The 23,173-nt window shown below is 41.3% G+C and overlaps 1 protein-coding gene across 1 annotated transcript in view; it reads left to right on the forward strand.

Annotated features, from left to right (window-relative positions):
* The window catches only part of LOC120482823 (CUGBP Elav-like family member 5), a 228,848-nt gene that overhangs the window by 137,405 nt on the left and 68,270 nt on the right, over positions 1-23,173 (forward strand). The gene's annotated exons all lie outside the window — the stretch shown is intronic.

Raw genomic sequence — 23,173 nt, forward strand, 5'->3', positions numbered from 1 at the left:
AAGATACGTAATAGCGCCCCCTATCGTATAACAGTGAAAAGACGGAAAATTGCAGACATTTCGGTCATTTTCCACTCTCAGAAGCAAAGGTACAAAAGCTGTCACTGGGGCGGTACCTTTTCAAAAGGTACACTTTTGTACCTTTTCAAAAGGTACCGCCCTTTTCAAAAAAGGTAAAACGCACACAATTGCTAATAAAAAACAAGCCCAATTACGTCACATTAACTTATATGGCAGGGAAAAAGTTAATGTAATGCAATTGGGCTTATTTTTATTAGCAATTGTGTGTGTTTTGTTGTGTGGACCAGGCAACCCTGAAGTAATCACAGACTAATGCCCATCAGATCATGTAAATCATTGGAAAATTAATATGATTGTCTAAAAAACATATGAAATAAATTGTCCAGGTTGTCCAGGAAGCTATGTGAACACAAATAAACTGCAGAAGATGTGTTGTTACTCTATAAAAATAAAAATAAATTACTGATTATTTTGCAATCCTGACATAAATTAAGAAATTACTATCATTGCAACCAAGTTTTATCATAAACAGTGGTCAAACATCGTAGCTGGACTCTTAAATCTTGCTCGCGCTACTCGGTTTGCGACGTTTTAACCTGCGGTGAATGTTGAGCGACAACAATCTGAGGGCCGCCGCCAATCGTTGTGTGTAAAAAGGTTGGATCGCCACAGCAACCCTCCTTTCCCGGGGTTCACGTCATCCCTGATGGGATTGTTGATTTCAGCGAGACTGGAGTGTGCATGCGCACGTGGACCCAGAGGTTAACGCAGCCCCCGACTGAACCACTGATTTTCAATTTGCTTTCCATTAGGGATCAACCACATCAGTCCAGAGAGAGCGGAGAAACCCTCATTAGTGAGTCTCTCAACGGCGTTCCCTTCATCCACATTTCACTTTCACTCACTTTTCCTCCCATTTGCAAAGAGATGCTTATCAGCCACACGGAATGAGGAGTATTATCATAATTGCATACAAATTAACAGCAATAGGCTGATGGAATATTCAGTGCATGACTTCCACGCAACAAAAGTCCCGATGTTATAAGCTGCGGATGATTGAGGAGCCGCCCCTGTCCCGGTCGGCCTGCCGGTGAAATGTTGGCTTTTGTGAGGCGGAGGTTGACGTGGTTGAGCCTTGCAGGACAGATGGCTGACATGTTTAACGCTCCCATTTAAGACTTTGCCATGTAACCACAGCTTGCATGATTCCTTTAAGCCCTGAGCATGAGCCGTGTGTGTGTGTGTGTGTGTGTGTCCTGCCGAGCGGAGCAATAGGGAATTTTTCATGGTCACAGAAAGCATTCATTTTATTTTGGATATAATTAGCCCACATTTGTTCTGCTTTGATGCTTGTCGAGTTCAGGGCAAGAAATGAGAGTCTCTACCAGGGAACAAGAGAGTGTGTATGTTTTTTAATTTGTTCCCCTTACTCCTTTAATATGCATAAGCTTCTTCAAAAGAGGTCAAGGTCATGCGAGTGCATCCGAAACAAACACGACCGACTTGCAGGACAACAGAATGCCTGCGCACTATCACATTTGTAATTGGGAAGCCGTCATCATGGGATCCCAGATAGCAAACTGACATTGAATCAACGTGGAAATATGACATCGAAACAACGTTGATCTGACATTGTTTTGCTCATCGAATTAACGTTGAACCAACGTCAGACGCGTCATTCTTTCAAAACTAACGGAAAATCAACTTGAAATCAACGCGTTGTTTCAACGTTATGAAAGCAAACCAATTTTCGATTTTCATTTAGCTTTGAAGAATGCCGCGTCTGACGTTGGTTCAACGTTAATTCGATGAGCAAATCAACGTTGTTTCAGTGTCATGAGAGACGTCGTTTCCACGTTGATTCAATGTCAGTTTGCTGTCTGGGATGGACGTGTCTGGCTCGCCCTGATTCTGAAAACAGATTGACATTGAATACTAACATGGGATAATGTGCTAGTATTCGAACACTGTGGCTGTGTTTGAATCCTTGCGTACTGCACAATTATAAACAGGGGTGCACATCACTTTTTTGGTCAGAAATAGGAACCGTTTCTAAATTAGAAACTTTGCGTGTCGCCCTCGCGTCTGGTCAGGTCAAAAACTCTGATTAACATGGAAAAGATACTGTGTCAGTGTTATTTATCAGTGGAGACAGTTTTAAAAAATGTTCATCGTCCCAGTTGCATAGTTCGCCGGTGCTAGGCTTGCGCGAGTCAATGGTAACTTTTAGCAACTTTTACCCACTCCACAGTTAACCAAAAGCAAATCAATTATAATGCCAGACTATCTATGTAAGTGGCATTATGAAATGCTTAGGGTTTTACAGTACAGTATTTACTAGGGCTGGGTAATAAATATGGATTTCTTGATATTAATCGATTCTCATTTTTATGAACCGATATCGATTCTTAAATCTCAAGAATCGATTAGTCATCCTGTTTCATTTGAATGAATGGGACATTGCAATAATCTTTGTCCTTTGTTACTATTGATATGGAACAAAGTCTCAATTTTCAAATTACGTCCATTTTCTTTAGAAATTCAAAAACATTAATAATGTTTTGGCGCTGTGGCGTGAGATCGCTCTGGCTCAGCTCAAGAGAAGCAGCAGCGCTGATCTCTCTTCCGGCTTAATAATACCAGTTACAGCACCAAATAAACATGAATGAGCATCTGAAAGTGTGTTAAAAGATAGAGTACAACTTATCGAAATCCGTATCATGTCACATTGATTCGCTCAATCAGCGTTTCAACCGTGGAAAGACGTCAGTTAAACAGCTTGTAATCAATGTATCGCCATATATTTACCTCAGAAAACCCACATCAACTCGTTAGTCAGCTAGAAAAAATAACTCTAGAGAGGAGCATTTTGCTAAATATATACACCATATTACATATGCATTATAATCTTAATGTTCTTCAATATTTAATGCATATTTGCAAGTTTTTATGACAGCCACCATTTAAATGTTTATATTTCATAAAATCTTCTTATTATAAAAATAAATAAAAGTGTAATTTAAGTGTTTGTATAGCTACAAAACAGTTCATTATTACCTTCATAGGATAATGAAGCCTAGTAGGCTACAACTAGACTCCCATAGTTTACAGCATTAGTTAAGAGATTTGATTTCCTTGAGAAAATTGGCCATTTATTGTAACTGATATCCAAAATAATCGATATTGAATCGAATCGAAATCGAATCGAATTGCAAGCTTGTGAATCGAAATCGAATCGAATTGTGAAATTTGTCTCAATACCCAGCCCTTAGTTTTTACAGTGTACTTACCTAGAAAGTACTGGCTAATATAAGGTAAGTACATGGAACAGGGGTAGGTTTAGGGTTAGTACTAGTTATTACCCAGTAATTGTGGTTACTAAAATAAGTACATAGTATTTACATGGGTAACTGGGCTGTAAAAGGAAGCGTTATGGAGAAATGAATAGGAGAAAGTGTGTGGACACATGGTTATGAACCGTATTCCGGTCCACCTTTTCGCACAGACTCTACCAAAGGTTTCTGGTTGATGTGAGAGCATCATATTTTACAACATAATATGGTGGACAATTTAATTCGGAGTGGATATTTGCTGTAAATATTCATCCTGTTGCTGTGTTTAGTTTTTCTAAGCATTCATCCTGCAGCATTTATCCTGCGAGACAGAGAAACGCCGGAGAACAGAAACATGTGCCGCTCTTTTTTTCTGTCTCTGTCGCTTCCTCTTTGTGTTTTATGAGAGCTGAAATTGTATTTGTGGTTGAAATGAAAATGATAGGCAGAGGCACAGTAATTATACATAATGATTTTTCCCAGCAGGCTCTAGGCTGCCCATGCCATTCCAAAGAGACACACTGCAGGGATGTGTGGCGAGAGAGATTCGTCGAAAATTACAGAAAATGGTTTTAATTATTTTGCTTCAATAGCATCTGTCTGTTGCTTTCATATAAAAGCTCCCTGGGATACAGTATTGCCGTTTTTAAAGCATAATCTAAATGAAACACCTTCCACCCTCTTTATTTTCCTGGAAAACAGAGTGATGAATAGTATTTCTCCATCTGGAGTCGTCAGGCTTTCAGAGCTGTTTTCCGACATGTCTATCCTGTCCCATCATGCCGCGCGCCTCCGCTTTTGCTGCGCTTTTCACGCCGTTGGGTGATATTTTTGGTCAGGTGCAAATTAGCGCGAGACGGGATGTAAAGAGAGAGCGTCACCGTACTCTGAGCAGAATCACTTCTAATTCAAAGGGTTTTTCAGGCTTATTTCGTTTAAAGGAATATTTCAACCTTGTTCTGTAAATTCACCTTCATTTTTTCTGATTTTAAACCCTCTAGCATTACATGCTTGAAAAACAACTTTATGATTCTGTATTTTATTTTGTTTTATATTTCATTTCATTTATTTTCATTTATTTTCATAACTTTTTTACATTACATAAAAAGAGTATTCTGTTCCCTATTTTTATTTTATTTAAAGGTGGGGTATGTGGCTTTCTTTTTTGTCATTTTTTCAAAATCAGCTGAAATCCCTCTAACCCACTTACAGCCTCTAGCCCCGTTCACACCGCCAGCGATTTTGTCGCTAGGCTCTGTACTGTGATGTCGCTTGTGGGCGTTCGTAGTGCTGTCGCTCTGATAGACTGCACGTCTGGCCAAATCTATACAAAGGCCATCACAAGTGATATACAATTTTAATTTGACTGGGAATAAATGACTTTTAAGGCTAAAAAGAAACCATATGCTGTTGGGAGAGTGTTTTTATATCTCCACAGCTGTGTTCAGTGGATTAAATCATTTACTAGATCAACGATCGATCAATGAACAAATTAAACTCACTCATACTGTCACAAATTATAAAAACGTCATTCGAATTTGACAAATAATCAATTTTCTTGTCCCTAATAGTCAACGTAATGCAGGGGAAATTGTAAAATGAACTGCAGCAGTGCTAAACGTGCATCATAAAATTACAACACTCGAACTATAACGTTCACTGAGACTGTCGACAGTTTCTTTTCCATGCATCATTTTATTATCCATGTTATGTGGTTACAATCAAATCATATAAAACATTGAAATCGTCCTCAAACTCTTTCTTTCTGTCTTGCCTGCCCTGCACTCGAGACGGTGACGTGAGCTCCACTGAAAGTCTTCTTTCCTATTGGTTGTCGCTCGCGAAAATCGCTGCTCATTTGCATAAAGTTGAAAATTCTCAACTTGTGTCGCTTGTCTCTTGTCGCTAGACACGCCCACATTCTGTCGCCAATGGTCACTGTCGCTCGTGTCGCCAGATGTCGCCAGCGTTCCATTGAAATGAAGGGGATCTTGTCGCTTTGTCGCTGGCGGTGTGAACGGGGCTTCTGAGTTAAGGCCTGTTCACACCGGGACGAATTTCGTGCGCGATATTCGCTGACGTCTAACGCATCGTGACTAAACTAAGGGCGCCAATGTGAGTGTGCACATCGACACGAAAAATGGCACGTGTAAAAGCGCCATTTAAAAAAAAAACACCTCGGGTTCGTTTTTTTTAGTTTGACGCGCCACGTTAAAAACTATCTGACCAATGAGATTGGCGCTTTTACTCACGCGTCTGGAGCTTCTGAAATGAAGTTACAGTAAAACACAACTTGGGGGCGCTCAAACACAAAATGGTCTTGCCGAGCACACATACGTTAAGGTGAAGAAGATATACGCCAAGTAGCATCTTCACTGCCGGGAAGACATGAGACGAGGAAGATGCGAGGCCAGATGAATGAAGAGCTGCTGGTCTCGCTGGTGTCAAAACATAAAGAACTATCTGACAAACGCGATAGCAACTACAAAAATCTTGATAAAAGAGAGCTGTTATGGAGTGGTATTGCAGAGCATCTAATGTCAGGGAATATTGCATGTTCACTCGGCTCATCGTCAGTGAAAATCGCTTGGGTGTGAACACAAAAAACGCTTTGAAAAACGCTGGTGCCGATATTTGTCCCGATGTGTATGGCCCTTTAGAAGCACTGAAATGAAAATTAAGCAATTTAATCATCTGTGGAACAGGCAGGACTCCAGCCAATCATTTCCAAGACCACCTAGAATCATTGGACAGATAATGCGTCAATCAAACTTTCGTACCATACCCCCCTCCCCACATCCCCCTCGCCTGCGTGTCCCCTTCGTACGCATACTCAAAGCTTGTGACCCAGTCACAGTACGTGCAAGTCGCCCCGGTACAGAGAGAGAGAGAGAGTTAGTGCAATCTCACATATCTAAGTTTTGCAGATGCATGATTGCGCGTCCATGTTCTTCGAATGGGTGGAGTCAGGGCCAGCGTTGGAGGAAAGAATTGTGTATTTGCCAAATCTGCCGGCCATTTTGCAAATCCCATACCCTTCCTTTAGGGATACTCCACTTTTTTTGGAAATAGGCTCATTTTACAACTCCCCCAGAGTTAAACAGTTTTCGAATCTATTCAGATGATTTTCTGATATTTAGAGGAATATCAGTAACCATCTCATTGACTTCCATAGTATATATTTTTTTCCTACTATGGAAGTCAAAGGGACCAGAAACTGTCTGGTTACTGATATTCTGATATTCGAAAACGATGGATTCGAAACGATAAAACCCAACAGTTTAACTCTGGGGGAGTTGTAAAATGAGCCTATTTTCCAAAAAAAAAAAAAAGTGGAGAATCCCTTTAATTGTCTTTCTTTTTTTAATTAGGCTTCCATTGAAAGTGTTTTACTGTAAATACATTTTCTATTCTGTTTCTACAAACTGAGGGACTGGTTTGAAATGATTGTCTGGTAATCATCAGCATGCCACAGATGTTGTCAATAGACATTAAGGGGGGAAATGTCCCAGAATATTCCTTTCATTTACACCAATCTCCCAATCCTGATTTTAAAAATGCTAATTAAGCGGTACAAACATAAGGCAAATGTTTCTCATTATATCTCTATAATCAAATGAGTATTTCAACAACACACTGGGTCATAAGAGGACTTCATTAAACAAGCTTCTGTCATCCTTTTGCATGTTAAACAGTTACCACAGACCCCTTACATCCAGCAGGGGTAATTGGGGTGGTTACAGGCGGATGGATGCATGTTGGCTAAGCGTGAGTGTTTCCTGAGATAAATGGAAGATGTAAGCGCTCATTGATCCGGCCAGCGAGGACCGTGAAGGGCAGGATTTACGTCTGTGAAGGGAGCCGTTCGGCTGGACAGTGAGGGTTTCTGAAGGAGAAAGACAAAGACACAAAGTGCCAAAAGCCGTTCAGAGATCAACACAACCCTGAAACTTTGATGGTTTAATGTTGACTCCCTTAGCAGAAGCATCACAGCCAGACTTTTGACCAAATCTAGGCCATGATTGCATGTTCTGATCAATAACTGTCCATTTAAAGTGCCGTGTAGTCCCTCAAAACCACTTTTGGCTTTCATCAAAGTCATGCCCACCATGTAGTTTATTCTGGACTAAGAACAAAATCAAGAACACGTAGGCATGAAAAACCTTTCCTCAAGTGTTCAGTGTTTGTCAGGTTTGCATGGTCCATTATCCCCTGCTGGTAGACGCAGTAACTGCACCATTCTGCTGCCAAATATGTTTCTTCCTTCATGGCCATTCTTATGAAATATCCATTTTGCACTGTGCATATGGGAGCATCTTATTTTAAAGGATTAGTTCACTTTTGAAAAAAACTTTTGCTGATAATTTACTCACCCCCATGTCATCCGAGATGTCCATGTCTTTCTTTCTTCAGTTGAAAAGAAATTAAGGTTTTTGATGAAAACATTCCAGGATTTTCTCCATATAATGGACTTCAATGGGAACCAGACTGTCCAAGGTCGAAAAGATAGTGTTAATAACAGTTTCAGATGCAGCTTCAAATGTCTTTAAACGACACCAGACGATGAATAAGGGTCTTATCATGCGAAACGATCGGTTATTTTAAAACTTATTCCAAAAATGTAACTTTTCTAAGGACAAATGCTAGCCTTGCTCTATTCTTTGAGGCGCGTTTGTAACGTCACATAATACGTAATTACGTTCAAAAGGTCACGGGCGACGTAGCCGGAAGTAAAGAGTCAGTGTTTACAAGTTGAACGCATAGGTTGAACGTGCAAACTAACTCAAACGCCGTTTACAAAAAAGGAATTAAACGGTAAACAACGATGTCGGACGATTTTGATTCTGTACTTTCGGCTACGTCGCCCGTGACCTTTTGAACGTAATTACGTAATACGTGACGTTACAAACCCGCCTCACAGAATAGAGCAAGGCTAGCATTTGTCCTTAGAAAAGTTACATTGGAATAAGTTTTGAAATAACCGATCGTTTCGACCCTTATTCATCGTCTGGTGTCCTTTAAAGACATTTGAAGCTGCATCTGAAACTGTTATTAACTGTCGTTTGGACCTCGGACCGTCTGGTTTCCATGTAAGTCCATTGTATGGAGAAAAATCCTGGAATGTTTTCATCAAAAACCTTAATTTCTTTTCGACTGAGGGAAGAAAGACATGGACATCTTGGATGACACGGGGGTGAGTAAATTATCAGCAAAAGTTTTTTCAAAAGTGAACTACTCCTTTAAGAAAGCTTTGGTCGTTTTTGTGTTCTGTATGCATCTGTGCTACTGACAGGACTGACCATATATAGCTGTCTTCTACTGAATAAAGTGTGTTTTAGTGTGTTCCCTCTGGTTGTTTGTCATGTTGTTAGTTTGAGATGGGGATCCTGGGAGATGCGTTGGTAAATGAGCAGTTTCAGCCCTCTGTGTGTGAGAGATTCACTCGAGTCCTTTAATAGGAAAGAAATGTTTTGAGATTGAACCATTTAAACATTAGCATTTCAGTGTCCATATTACACCTCGGAGAAAAGGAGGAGGCAAATGCCTAAATCTGAACTGCACACCCAGAAACCAATCACTGATGGAGATTAGATATTATAAATCATGAGTGATTTATTTGTGCACATCATAATTTTTTTTTTTTTAAATCATGTGCCCTTGTAATCTTTCATCAAAAAGAACTTCCCCTCCTTCTTGCAGAAACTTCTTCTGTGACAACCCGGTCTCATCCCAAGACGTCATATAACTGACGTTTTGGGACGTCTTTTGACCATACGTCAATATTCGCCTTTTTAGGGCCCCCTTAAACGTCGCTAGATGAGGTTATGGGATCCTAACTCTACCGCAGACCTAAACCTAACCCGTCACCTAACTGACGTTAAAGGTAAAGCGTCAGTTGTACGACGGCCCGGGATCGCCATCTACCGACGTTTAAGGGGGCCCTAAAAAGGCGGATATTGACGTACGGTCAAAAAACGTCCCAAGACGTCAGTTATATGACTTTTTGGGATGAGACTGTGTTATCTGTGATGATGCGTTTACTTGCACGAGGGCGGGGAAACCTGTCAATCACATGAGATCCAACAATAGCAAACACATGGATCAAATCAAGCCCCGCCCTACATTTCTATTTGTTCCACAAGCCGTTTCACTCGGATATTCGTCACAATAAGCAAGAAAGACTAGCGAACTTCCTTTCCATGTTGACTTGGAAAGTTCATTAAAGGGATAGTTCACTCAGAAATAGAATTTCTGTCATTATATACTTTAATTGTTCATCTTTATACAGTATGTATTTGAAATAACATGAACACAGATAATGACAATAATTTTTATTATTTAAACTTTATAATAAAATAATAATTTATTTTTTGGAATAAATAATACATTTTCTTTTCACGTTTTTAGTCTATGGGAACTGTTCCTTTATTTTATTTTATTTTATTTTATATAAAGACCGTTCTCTGTAATCGTCACCCATGAAGTTTTTTGGTGTGACTTTTTGTGGCTTGGCTCTCAGCTGGACTGATATGGTGCAACACACACACACACACACACACACACAGAGAAGCAGAAAATGAAAGTCTTTTATTTTGACAAACCATCTGATGAATGATAGTGAAACGCAGATGAAGATGGAGGACGATGTTATAGAATAGACAAGTGTCTATTTTAAGGGTCAATATATTCACTCTCAGTATCTGTATACACATAACTGTGTTGACATGTCCAGACTCCTGTGTGTGTGTGTGTGTGTGTGTTTGAATATGTAGTGATTCCTATCACAGCACATGTCAGTTAATGATAATATGAACAAATGAATTCATTTTCTCCCCATATTTCCCTTCCGCACAGATTCATTACAAGCCTCTATTGCTTTTCCTGGAGCGCATGTGTGTGTCCACCGCGTCCATGAGCATCTCCGGTCCCTCATAAGGCCTGTTGTCAGTTTGTCATGACGATGATGGATGGGAGAGCCCGTCCGCTCTGTCTCTTTGACTCGAGTGTGAGTTCATTCATGTTAAAGCAGCGCTGGGCTCTCGGTGGAATTCACATCTCGACTCGGAGAGAGGTCTGCGTTTAGAGACCAGGTGTCGGCGCACTGCACATCTGTCAGTGCACAATCCATAAAACACTCCACGTCATGCACATGGATGCTTATGAAACCTGTGAGATGCTCAAACTTCAGTTTTGCTGTATACTAAGCAGATGCATCATATCTAGTTACAAATTGAGTGCACCAGGCATTTAGAATTCACTGTGCTATATTTGTATACTCACACTTTTTTTTTGAGTTGCACAATTTTTTTTCTCTTTTTAACCTTCTTTTGATTGTGTTTGGTTGGCTTGGATATCTCTACACTCTTAGAAGAAATGGTTCTATTTAGAACCAGAAATGGTTCCATCCCCCGCTTCATATATGGAACTCCAAAATGGTTCTATATAGAACCATTTTTTTTGGTAAAAGGTTCTATTGGCCAAGTATGGAACCCCAGGGTTCTATATAGAACCCAGAGGAACCCTTTTTTAAGAGTGTATAGAAGGGGTTCCAAATACGTAGCGCTAATAGAACCTTTTAAGGTTCTATATAGAACCTTTTCTTCTAAGAGTGTAGATCTCATTTCGAAGGATTTCATAAAGCAGGGCTGATTTTCAAGTCTTCGCATGATTTGGTAGTAGGCCTATCTTTCATAAGACATTGTATTAGGCCCTTATTAACCTTGCCGTCAGTTTTTTGACCTTTTAGATAGATATTTTTGTTGCGTCACTCATGTCATATTTTTACATGTTTAATGTCTGCATTGAAGTTAAAAATAGGGTATGCAATTTCTGAGAGGCTAGCAATAGCAAACTAGCTTTGAAAGCATGAGATCCCACCCTCCCTTCAGAGCGTCTCCAAATCAACATTTAGCGGATATAGAGGTTACAGATACAAAAAAATATATGTATATCTTGACCACGATTATGGCTTTATGTATGTATGAGTCAGTTAAATTTGCATGCACAGAATTTATAGGAATCAAACAAACAAGATTATTTATACAGAATTGTTATAAACATGTATTACCATATTGGGGCAGTAGCTATTTCCATTTTCTGGAATTTGAACACAATAACAACTGGAAATCCTTATGGAATCTCCTGTAAAAGTGTGTGTATTATAGCTGTATTGTCACCACAAGCTCCCCCTATTCCCAGGGAGCGGATGGTTTGATATAGTATAATTACACTCCAGCTCTGAGCGGGACCTTCCCAGCAGGCCATCTGAGACGGGAGTGAGTGTGAGTGTGTGTCGGGCTCAGCTGGGGACGAGAGATTGAGCTGATCTTGTTTTATAGAGATCTCGGATAGATTCCTCTGCTAGGATGAATATTTGATCCTCCTCGGGTCTGAAATGACAGCATTACAGGTGCGTCGGAACATTTGCCAATCTGTTTCTAGTTTCTAGGACACACACTCCTTTCTCAAAACTCACGCATCAGCCAGGGTTGACGTGATGCCGACGTTTCAGTGGTTCATAGCAAGAACATCAGTGAACATCAGCGAAATGATCTGCCAATGGGGTTAAGAAAAATTAATCTTAATTCAAACAGAAACATTAGCCCATTGGCAGATCATTTTGCTTGTTTTAAGCAAAATCTCACTTAATTTGTATTATTTCCCCCCCCCCCCCCCAAAAAAAAAACACTTAATATCTTATGGCGTTTTACTACTTTAGTAAATGCATCTTGATTTAAGAATTTTTTGGACTGGAAACAAGACAAAAACACTAAGAAAAGCATTTTTCCCAGTGTACCACAACAAAACTAATATAGAGTTTCAATATAAATATTAACAAATGAATTGAAAGCAATTATAAGAAGCCTTCGAGTGTTACTCACTGTAGTAATCTTTGCTTACGGCTTTTTCAAGTTAATTCTTCAAAACAAGTAAACAGCCAGTAAGAAATTACAGAAATAGATCACATTAAAACAATAACAGCAAAGCATTATTTTTATACTTGCTAGTACCGATTTCTGGCAAGTATTATTCATAGTATTTATTAATGTTTTGATTTAGCTTTTTTTATGTTTTAAAATGTACATTTAAAATTTAAGTAGTTTAAGTGTTTGGAAATTAGGGCCCGAGCACCGATGGTGAGAGGACCCTATTTTTTTTTTTTTTTTTTGCTCTGTTTATTATTATTCTTTAGAGGGCCAAAACATGCTCGAAAACCCATGAAACTTTGCACACGCTTCAGAAGTGGTGAAAATGTATGGTTTTCAAAATTAGGTGTAGCAAATTCTTTAAATTATTTCCCCCACATTTTGCCCCGGATCTACGTTTCACGTACAGGTATGAAATTTGGTACATACATGTAATGACCCAGTACCTACAAAAAAGTCTCTTGGAGCATAGCCCTAAACACAACAGGAAGTCAGCTATTTTGAACTTCCTCCTTTTGTGCATTTTTCGTAATTTCCTGATGTTGTACTTTAACAAACTCCTCCTACAGTTTTGATCTGACTCTCTTCAAATTTGGTGAGTGTAATCTTAAGGCCTTTGCGACGTTAAATTGCGAAGATCTTGAGTTTTCGTCGAAGGGTGTGCCCTTGGCGGCCTGACAAATGTACTCCCAATTTCAGCCTTTTGGTGATTTGTGCATGAGTCATATAGGTCAATATTGCTTGCAGTTCCGATGTTGCTAGGCAACCACAGACAGCCTGCAGTAACTCAGGCACACAATGTCCGATCTGCCCCAAACTTCACATGTTTGATAAGAGTCCTGTCCTGAACACATGACCATGCTCAAATTTGGTTATAGCAATAGCGCCACCTGCTGGTAGCAGGAAGTGTGCAAATACAAATCCTTTGACATAGTCCTCCTATATGTATTATCATTACATACTGCCCACCTGTGCTCTGTTTTCCTTAAACTGCCGGGTGGTGGCGGCACAGGTGCGAGGCTTTTCATTGTTGCTTGCAGCTTTAATTTTATGTACTTTTGATATTTTTATATGTTTTATATTATACGTTTTACTTACACTTTTCTCTAAAATATGACTATGATATATCTTTGAAAGTTGACTGGCTAATTTTTCCAGGTAACAATGAAGGAGTTTGAAGTATGAAATGATACGCTCCCCGGATTCAAGGTCAGCCCGCATAAACAACAATGTTGAAGTTTGGAGATTTTAAGAGAACCCTTCAGTCCAATTTTGCACTCATTTTAAGCTTGACTGAAGTTTCACGAGTGATTTAGGTTTTGTGGTTTTGATCAGAGTTTGGACTCGAGGTCAGAGGTTAATTTGAGGTTTAAGATTTAGAATTTAAACTCCATGCATGAAATCCGCCTTCTTTCTCTCCACGTAAAACGCTGACTGTTCTCCTCGCAGATTTTCTTTGTCTTCACACACACACTCACGAGCCGGTTTGATTTCTGTGTGAAGAGCAGGTTTATACTCCCGTCTCAGTCGAGAACAGACACATAAAGACTTTAAAGTCTGAAATCATGCTGTTCTGCAGATTTGTAGCGTATCACCTGCCGGTCGGACTGTCCCGGATCCGCAGCTGTGAGGAGTGTGTGCCGCTCCTGCTGTCTGTTAAGATTAGGGTGAAAAGGGCAGCTCAAATATCTCTGTAGGAGTCCATCGCAGAGTTGTTGATGTTGACAAATTCTGAGCAAGGTTTGTCAGACACACATACATGACATATATAATATTGTGAAACGTTATTACAATTTAGAATATGTTTTCTATATGAATATATTGTAAAATAGAATTTATTCCTGTGATCAAAGCTGAATTTTCAGCATCATTTCTCCAGTTTTCAGTGTCACATGATCCTACAGAAATCACTCTAATATGAGGATTTGCTGCTCAAGATCAACTCTTCTGATTATGATCAAAGTTGAAAACAGTAAAAAAAAGTTCAAAATGAACAACAAAAAATGTTGAAAGAGTTCAAATGAACAACATTTATTAGAAAAGAAATCTTTTGTAAAATTTAAAATGTCTTTTGCTTTCACTTCAAAATACACAAGTCTCATTCTTTTGCCGATCATCTGATGTGATGTCGAGAAACGGAGGGATGAAGTGTCCGAGCGTTTCGCTGCTCTGTCATCATCAAACGCTGTTTGACAGACTCTAATGTCTCCTGATTTATTAATAAAGGCATTTATTTGATCTGCGGCAAGTTTTCTGTCAGTCTGAGGCAGGCCGAGATTACATACTGAGCCAAACACTGTGCGAATACGTGGGTGAAATCCCAGATATTATTTAAATGTGCCGAAAGCAATATTTTCACAGAATAGCATGAAAACGTCCCTGAGATATCAGTGAAATAAGTGTCCTGAGATCTCACAGCTGTCTGTGTCTCTACGACACACACAATTGTTCAACCAATCGAAGAGTTGTCAGTCATATTGTATGGAAGCTTGTTTTCGCCACGGAATTAAACAATTTAAAACTTTTTATCTCGCAACTTGGACTATTTTTCTCACAATTGCGAGTTTATATCACACAATTCTGATTTTTTAACTCGCAATTGCGTGTTTTTATCTCACAATTCTGACTTTATATTTCACAATTGTGCGTTTTTATCTCACAATTCTGACTTTATAACTCAAACAATTGTGCGTTTTTATCACACAATTCTGACTTTACACAATTGCGAGTTTATATCACACAATTCTGACTTTTTAACTCGCAATTGCGAGTTTATATCACACAATTCTGACTTTTTAACTCGCAATTGCGCGTTTTTATCTCACAATTCTGACTTTATAACTCGCAATTGTGCGTTTTTATCACACAATTCTGACTTTACACAATTGCGAGTTTATATCACACAATTCTGACTTTATAACTCGCAATTGTGCGTTTTTATCACACAATTCTGACATTACACAATTGCGAGTTTATATCACACAATTCTGACTTTATAACTCGCAATTGTGTTTTTATCACACAATTCTGACTTTATAACTTGCAATTGTGCGTTTTTATCACACAATTCTGACTTTACACAATTGCGAGTTTATATCACACAATTCTGACTTTACACAATTGCGAGTTTATATCACACAATTCTGACTTTACACAATTGCGAGTTTATATCACACAATTCTGACTTTATAACTCGCAATTGTGCGTTTTTATCACACAATTCTGACTTTACACAATTGCGAGTTTATATCACACAATTCTGACTTTATAACTCGCAATTGTGTTTTTATCACACAATTCTGACTTTATAACTTGCAATTGTGCGTTTTTATCACACAATTCTGACTTTACACAATTGCGAGTTTATATCACACAACTCTGACTTTTTAACTCGCAATTGTGCGTTTTTATCTCACAATTCTGACTTTATAACTCACAATTGTGCGTTTTTATCTCACAATTCTGACTTTATAACTCGCAACTGTGCATTTTTATCACACAATTCTGACTTTATAATTTGCAATTGTGCGTTTTTATCACACAATTCTGACTTTACACAATTGCGAGTTTATATCACACAATTCTGACTTTATAACTCGCAATTGTGCGTTTTTATCACACAATTCTGACATTACACAATTGCGAGTTTATATCACACAATTCTGACTTTATAACTCGCAATTGTGTTTTTATCACACAATTCTGACTTTATAACTTGCAATTGTGCGTTTTTATCACACAATTCTGACTTTACACAATTGCGAGTTTATATCACACAATTCTGACTTTACACAATTGCGAGTTTATATCACACAATTCTGACTTTACACAATTGCGAGTTTATATCACACAATTCTGACTTTATAACTCGCAATTGTGCGTTTTTATCACACAATTCTGACTTTACACAATTGCGAGTTTATATCACACAATTCTGACTTTATAACTCGCAATTGTGTTTTTATCACACAATTCTGACTTTATAACTTGCAATTGTGCGTTTTTATCACACAATTCTGACTTTACACAATTGCGAGTTTATATCACACAACTCTGACTTTTTAACTCGCAATTGTGCGTTTTTATCTCACAATTCTGACTTTATAACTCACAATTGTGCGTTTTTATCTCACAATTCTGACTTTATAACTCGCAACTGTGCATTTTTATCACACAATTCTGACTTTATAATTTGCAATTGTGCGTTTTTATCACACAATTCTGACTTTACACAATTGCGAGTTTATATCGCACAATTCTGACTTTTTAACTCGCAATTGTGCGTTTTTATCACACAATTCTGTCTTTATACCTCACAATTGCGACTTTATATCACACAATTCTGACTTTATATTTTTTTTCATAATTTAGAGCATTTCAGATTTGCTGAAATGGGATTTTGGAGAGATGAGAGTTTGTATTAATAGCTAATGCTAAAAACATACTTCACAAAAGCATACAGTTAATTTGAACTTGCTCTGCAAGATTCTCTTCACTTTTGGCAACACTGAGAATGCATTTATATACCTGCACATTTCATAAAGCACCTCAAGCATACATGACATCAAAATGGACAACGATTGTTTTTTAAGAAAAATTACCAAATTTACAATATATGATTTATCCATGCACATCATTTTCTTTTAAACGTGCCTCGTAATCTTTACTCAAAATAACTTCCTCTCCTTCATCGCTCTTCTCTTCTCTGATGATGTGTTTACTGGCACGAGGGCGGGGCAACCTGTCACTCACATGAAATCCACCAAACCACAACCATCCAATCAATTCCCTAATGACAAAATCAAACCCCGCCCTACATTTGTTCATGTCCGAGAAGCCGTTTCAGTCGGATATCCTGTACACAACTACTTTTTCATGCCGACTAGAAGCGTTTGCGTTCACGTCTTTTTGGGGTCTAGATGGTGGGAGTCAACAATAGCTCCAGATGTTAAACTCATCCTTCAGACGATGTCCACACACACATACTGCTTCCCATTTTTACTCCAAACCCCAATGGCTTGTTTTAAACGTGTGTGTGTGTGTGTGTGTGTGTGTGTGTGGATGTGTGGATGTGTCCTTTATTGCTGAAGAGGTCTTGAACATTAAAGTTCCCTCCGGCACAAAGAAGCACAGCTCAGGACTGCACACGTTTAACTCATCCTTGCATCATCTCTCCTTCCCTTTCCCACTTTTTCTCATGTCCCTTCAGCCTCTCCCGCTTCTCCGTTCTCATTTCTCTGATGCCTTTCTCTCTCAGAACAATGGCTTTTTGCTCACACATTAATGCAATGAAATCTTATTTTCAATGCTAGAAAACCTCTTTAGAGTAAATGTTACATAAAGGTTGGTCATCACCTTCCTATCACTATACTATTATAGTTTTTATTGATATTTTGACTGTTTTTTAATACATAGGCTATATTTTACATTTTCATTTCATTAGTTTTTCTCCTTTGTACTGTATTAGTGTTTGTATCATGTATAGTTTTTGTTTTTTTAGTACATGAAGTTAAACTAGATGAAAATTAGAAATGTTTTTTTTGAAAATGAGAAAAAAAATGTTACTTGAAATAAAATAAACGTTACCTGACATAAAATATAAAAAATTGTAACTAGTAAACTTAATAACTTTATCTATATCAGTAGTTCCAAAATCCTTCTAAATATAAAAGACTAGTATCACTGTAAAAAATATTGATGGTTTAACTTAAAAAAAATAAGTAAACTTTTATTTTTAACCTTAAAAAATTGAGTTAATACAATGAAGGAGATTGATTTAATCACCAGAAACGCAAAATATGATGTCATCTGGACTACATAAATTATCTAAGGGTATTTGACAAAAGAAAAAATGTTGTGATTACAAATCATGAAAATATATTTTTTACAGTGTACAGTCCGCACCACAACTGCACAGGGAAACAAAATCATCTGAACGATGTAATTTTTCCAGCTGATGAACGATGAAAACATAGACATCAAATCAGTCACTTCCTCATGAGGTGCCGTGGACACGTGACGTGTGTAAAGCAGATCGCTAGGCTTCGGAGCAGAGCTGGTGTGTGTAGATTGCCACGGACCCCTGGGAGGGAGGGGCTAACAGATTAGACTCATGAATATTCAACATGCTAATGAGAAGCAAATGAACGGGTCTGTGCGGATAATTAGAATTGTGGCCAGCAGGATCTGGCACAAGAGAGCGAGAGAGACGCTTCATCGGTCTAATATAAATTGTAAATACGGTGTCTCTGTAGTGTGCGTTTATTGACGGATAAGGTAATTTATCTGCATCATCAGCAATTGAGTCTGTCTGTCAATCAAAGTGACAGTTCCCGAGAGGCTTTTTATTGCGCACAGGTGGCTCAGGAGATTCGATGTTAAAATACTACTTTCTGAGAGACATCTTTTAAGTAAGGTTGATTTCCCACACTTTGACTCTGCTTACAAAACAACGTTGTGTGTTTGAGCATCTCAAGTCGAGGACGGCAGGATTAGCTTTAGTTGAAAGTGTTTAGGAGTTGTTCTATTAAATTTGGCTCCATTACTAGTGCTCTTCGGCAGTGTTGTAGTCGAGACCACCTCACTCGAGTCCAAGTCGACACCAAGACCAGAGAGAGTCGAGTCCGAGTCAAGACCGAGACCAGAGAGAGTCGAGTCCGAGTCCATAGAGAGTCGAGTCCAAGTCGAGACCGAGACCAGAGAGAGTCGAGTCCGAGTCAAGACCGAGTCCGAGTCGAGACCGAGACCAGAGACGGTCGAGTCCGAGTCAAGACCGAGTCCATAAAGAGTCGAGTCCGAGTCGAGACCGAGTCCATAGAGAGTCGAGTCCGAGTCAAGACCGAGACCAGAGACGGTCGAGTCCGAGTCGAGACCGAGTCCAAAGAGAGTCGAGTCCGAGTCAAGACCGAGACCAGAGAGAGTCGAGTCCGAGTCAAGACCGAGACCATAGAGAGTCGAGTCCGAGTCGACACCGAGACCAGAGAGAGTCGAGTCCGAGTCAAGACCGAGTCCATAGAGAGTCGAGTCCGAGTCGAGACCGAGACCAGAGAGAGTCGAGTCCGAGTCAAGACCGAGTCCGAGTCGAGACCGAGACCAGAGACGGTCGAGTCCGAGTCGAGACCGAGACCAGAGAGAGTCGAGTCAGAGTCAAGACCGAGTCCATAGAGAGTCGAGTCCGAGTCGAGACCGAGACCAGAGACGGTCGAGTCCGAGTCGAGACCGAGACCAGAGACGGTCGAGTCCGAGTCGAGACCGAGACCAGAGACGGTCGAGTCCGAGTCAAGACCGAGTCCAAAGAGAGTCGAGTTCGAGTCGAGTCCGAGACCAGAGACGGTCGAGTCCGAGTCGAGACCGAGACCAGAGAGAGTCGAGTCAGAGTCAAGACCGAGTCCATAGAGAGTCGAGTCCGAGTCGAGACCGAGACCAGAGACGGTCGAGTCCGAGTCGAGACCGAGACCAGAGAGAGTCGAGTCAGAGTCAAGACCGAGTCCATAGAGAGTCGAGTCCGAGTCGAGACCGAGACCAGAGACGGTCGAGTCCGAGTCGAGACCGAGACCAGAGACGGTCGAGTCCGAGTCGAGACCGAGACCAGAGACGGTCGAGTCCGAGTCAAGACCGAGTCCAAAGAGAGTCGAGTCCGAGTCGAGTCCGAGACCAGAGACGGTCGAGTCCGAGTCGAGATCGAGACCAGAGACGGTCGAGTCCGAGTCAAGACCGAGTCCAAAGAGAGTCAAGTCCGAGTCGAGTCCGAGACCAGAGAGAGTCAAGTCCGAGTCGAGTCCGAGACCAGAGAGAGTCGAGTCCGAGTCGAGTCCGAGACCAGAGACGGTCGAGTCCGAGTCGAGACCGAGACCAGAGACGGTCGAGTCCGAGTCAAGACCGAGACCAGAGACGGTCGAGTCCGAGTCAAGACCGAGTCCATAAAGAGTCGAGTCCGAGTCGAGACCGAGTCCATAGAGAGTCGAGTCCGAGTCAAGACCGAGACCAGAGACGGTCGAGTCCGAGTCGAGACCGAGTCCAAAGAGAGTCGAGTCCGAGTCAAGACCGAGACCAGAGAGAGTCGAGTCCGAGTCAAGACCGAGACCATAGAGAGTCGAGTCCGAGTCGACACCGAGACCAGAGAGAGTCGAGTCCGAGTCAAGACCGAGTCCATAGAGAGTCGAGTCCGAGTCGAGACCGAGACCAGAGAGAGTCGAGTCCGAGTCAAGACCGAGTCCGAGTCGAGACCGAGACCAGAGACGGTCGAGTCCGAGTCAAGACTGAGTCCATAGAGAGTCGAGTCCGAGTCGAGACCGAGTCCATAGAGAGTCGAGTCCGAGTCAAGACCGAGACCAGAGACGGTCGAGTCCGAGTCGAGACCGAGTCCAAAGAGAGTCGAGTCCGAGTCAAGACCGAGACCAGAGAGAGTCGAGTCCGAGTCAAGACCGAGACCAGAGAGAGTCGAGTTCGAGTCGAGTCCGAGACCAGAGACGGTCGAGTCCGAGTCGAGACCGAGACCAGAGAGAGTCGAGTCAGAGTCAAGACCGAGTCCATAGAGAGTCGAGTCCGAGTCGAGACCGAGACCAGAGACGGTCGAGTCCGAGTCGAGACCGAGACCAGAGACGGTCGAGTCCGAGTCGAGACCGAGACCAGAGACGGTCGAGTCCGAGTCAAGACCGAGTCCAATGAGAGTCGAGTCCGAGTCGAGTCCGAGACCAGAGACGGTCGAGTCCGAGTCGAGATCGAGACCAGAGACGGTCGAGTCCGAGTCAAGACCGAGTCCAAAGAGAGTCAAGTCCGAGTCGAGTCCGAGACCAGAGAGAGTCAAGTCCGAGTCGAGTCCGAGACCAGAGACGGTCGAGTCCGAGTCGAGACCGAGACCAGAGACGGTCGAGTCCGAGTCAAGACCGAGACCAGAGATGGTCGAGTCCGAGTCAAGACCGAGTCCATAAAGAGTCGAGTCCGAGTCGAGACCGAGTCCATAGAGAGTCGAGTCCGAGTCAAGACCGAGACCAGAGACGGTCGAGTCCGAGTCGAGACCGAGTCCAAAGAGAGTCGAGTCCGAGTCAAGACCGAGACCAGAGAGAGTCGAGTCCGAGTCAAGACCGAGACCATAGAGAGTCGAGTCCGAGTCGACACCGAGACCAGAGAGAGTCGAGTCCGAGTCAAGACCGAGTCCATAGAGAGTCGAGTCCGAGTCGAGACCGAGACCAGAGAGAGTCGAGTCCGAGTCAAGACCGAGTCCGAGTCGAGACCGAGACCAGAGACGGTCGAGTCCGAGTCAAGACTGAGTCCATAGAGAGTCGAGTCCGAGTCGAGACCGAGTCCATAGAGAGTCGAGTCCGAGTCAAGACCGAGACCAGAGACGGTCGAGTCCGAGTCGAGACCGAGTCCAAAGAGAGTCGAGTCCGAGTCAAGACCGAGACCAGAGAGAGTCGAGTCCGAGTCAAGACCGAGACCAGAGAGAGTCGAGTTCGAGTCGAGTCCGAGACCAGAGACGGTCGAGTCCGAGTCGAGACCGAGACCAGAGAGAGTCGAGTCAGAGTCAAGACCGAGTCCATAGAGAGTCGAGTCCGAGTCGAGACCGAGACCAGAGACGGTCGAGTCCGAGTCGAGACCGAGACCAGAGACGGTCGAGTCCGAGTCGAGACCGAGACCAGAGACGGTCGAGTCCGAGTCAAGACCGAGTCCAAAGAGAGTCGAGTCCGAGTCGAGTCCGAGACCAGAGACGGTCGAGTCCGAGTCGAGACCGAGACCAGAGACGGTCGAGTCCGAGTCAAGACCGAGTCCAAAGAGAGTCGAGTCCGAGTCGACACCGAGACCAGAGAGAGTCGAGTCCGAGTCAAGACCGAGACCATAGAGAGTCGAGTCCGAGTCGAGTCCGAGACCAGAGACGGTCGACTCCGAGTCGAGACCGAGACCAGTGAGGGTTGATTACCTAATTTACTTTTATTTACTTAGAGAAATCCTTTTTTTTTTTTACTGAATTTACTTAGAGTTTAAAAAATATGATCAGTTTAGGGTAAAAAGGCCACATAGTAGGTGGTGTTAAAAGTAATTTTATTACAATTTGTCATGCGCAGTTGCGCACTAGAAAGTCACCAAACACTGGGCGTGTCAATCAATTTAAAGAAATATTTTATTAACATACATTAATAATCATGAAAAATATTTTGAATTGAACTCGAGTGGACTCGGGAATAATTCCGAGTCCTAAAAAAAAAATGTTCGAGTACGAGCCAATTCCGAGTCCAAATGGACACGAGTCCATGACAAGACCAAGACCGTTAAAATATGGTCTCGAGACCGAGTCCAAGACGAGTCCGAGTCTCGAGTACTACAACACTGCTCTTCGGTTAATGGAGATCTCAGTTATGTTTTATTAAACTTAAAGGAGTAGTTCACTTTTAAAAAAACTTTTGCTGATAATTTACTCCATGTCATCCAAGATGTCCATGTCTTTCTTTCTTCAGTCGAACAGAAATTATCGTTTTTGATGAAAACATTCCAGGATTTTTCTCAATATAATGGACTTCAATGGGAACCAAACGGTTTAAGGTCCAAAAGACACTTAGTTTCAGTACAAACTGCAAACTGTTCAAAGGGCTTTAAACGACACCAGACGATGAATAAGGGTCTTATCAAGCGAAATGATCGCTCATTTAATAAATAAATAGCAAAGTTTAAGTTTTATAAGCTCAAATGCTCGCCTTGCTCTGTTCTGTGACGCATGTTTGTTACTCTCCTGTTCGAACTCGTTCATCAAAATGAACAAATCTTTTTATGAGTCATTTTGTTCATTCAAAGAACAAAACGAACGAATTGACAAAGATTCATTCATTTTGATGAACGAGTTCGAACAGGAGAGTCACGAACGTACATCACAGAACAAAGCAAGGCGAGCATTTGAGCTTA

Source organism: Pimephales promelas, chromosome 5 (assembly GCF_988280905.1).
Source record: "Pimephales promelas chromosome 5, fPimPro1.hap1.1, whole genome shotgun sequence".
Classification (NCBI taxonomy): domain Eukaryota; kingdom Metazoa; phylum Chordata; class Actinopteri; order Cypriniformes; family Leuciscidae; genus Pimephales; species Pimephales promelas.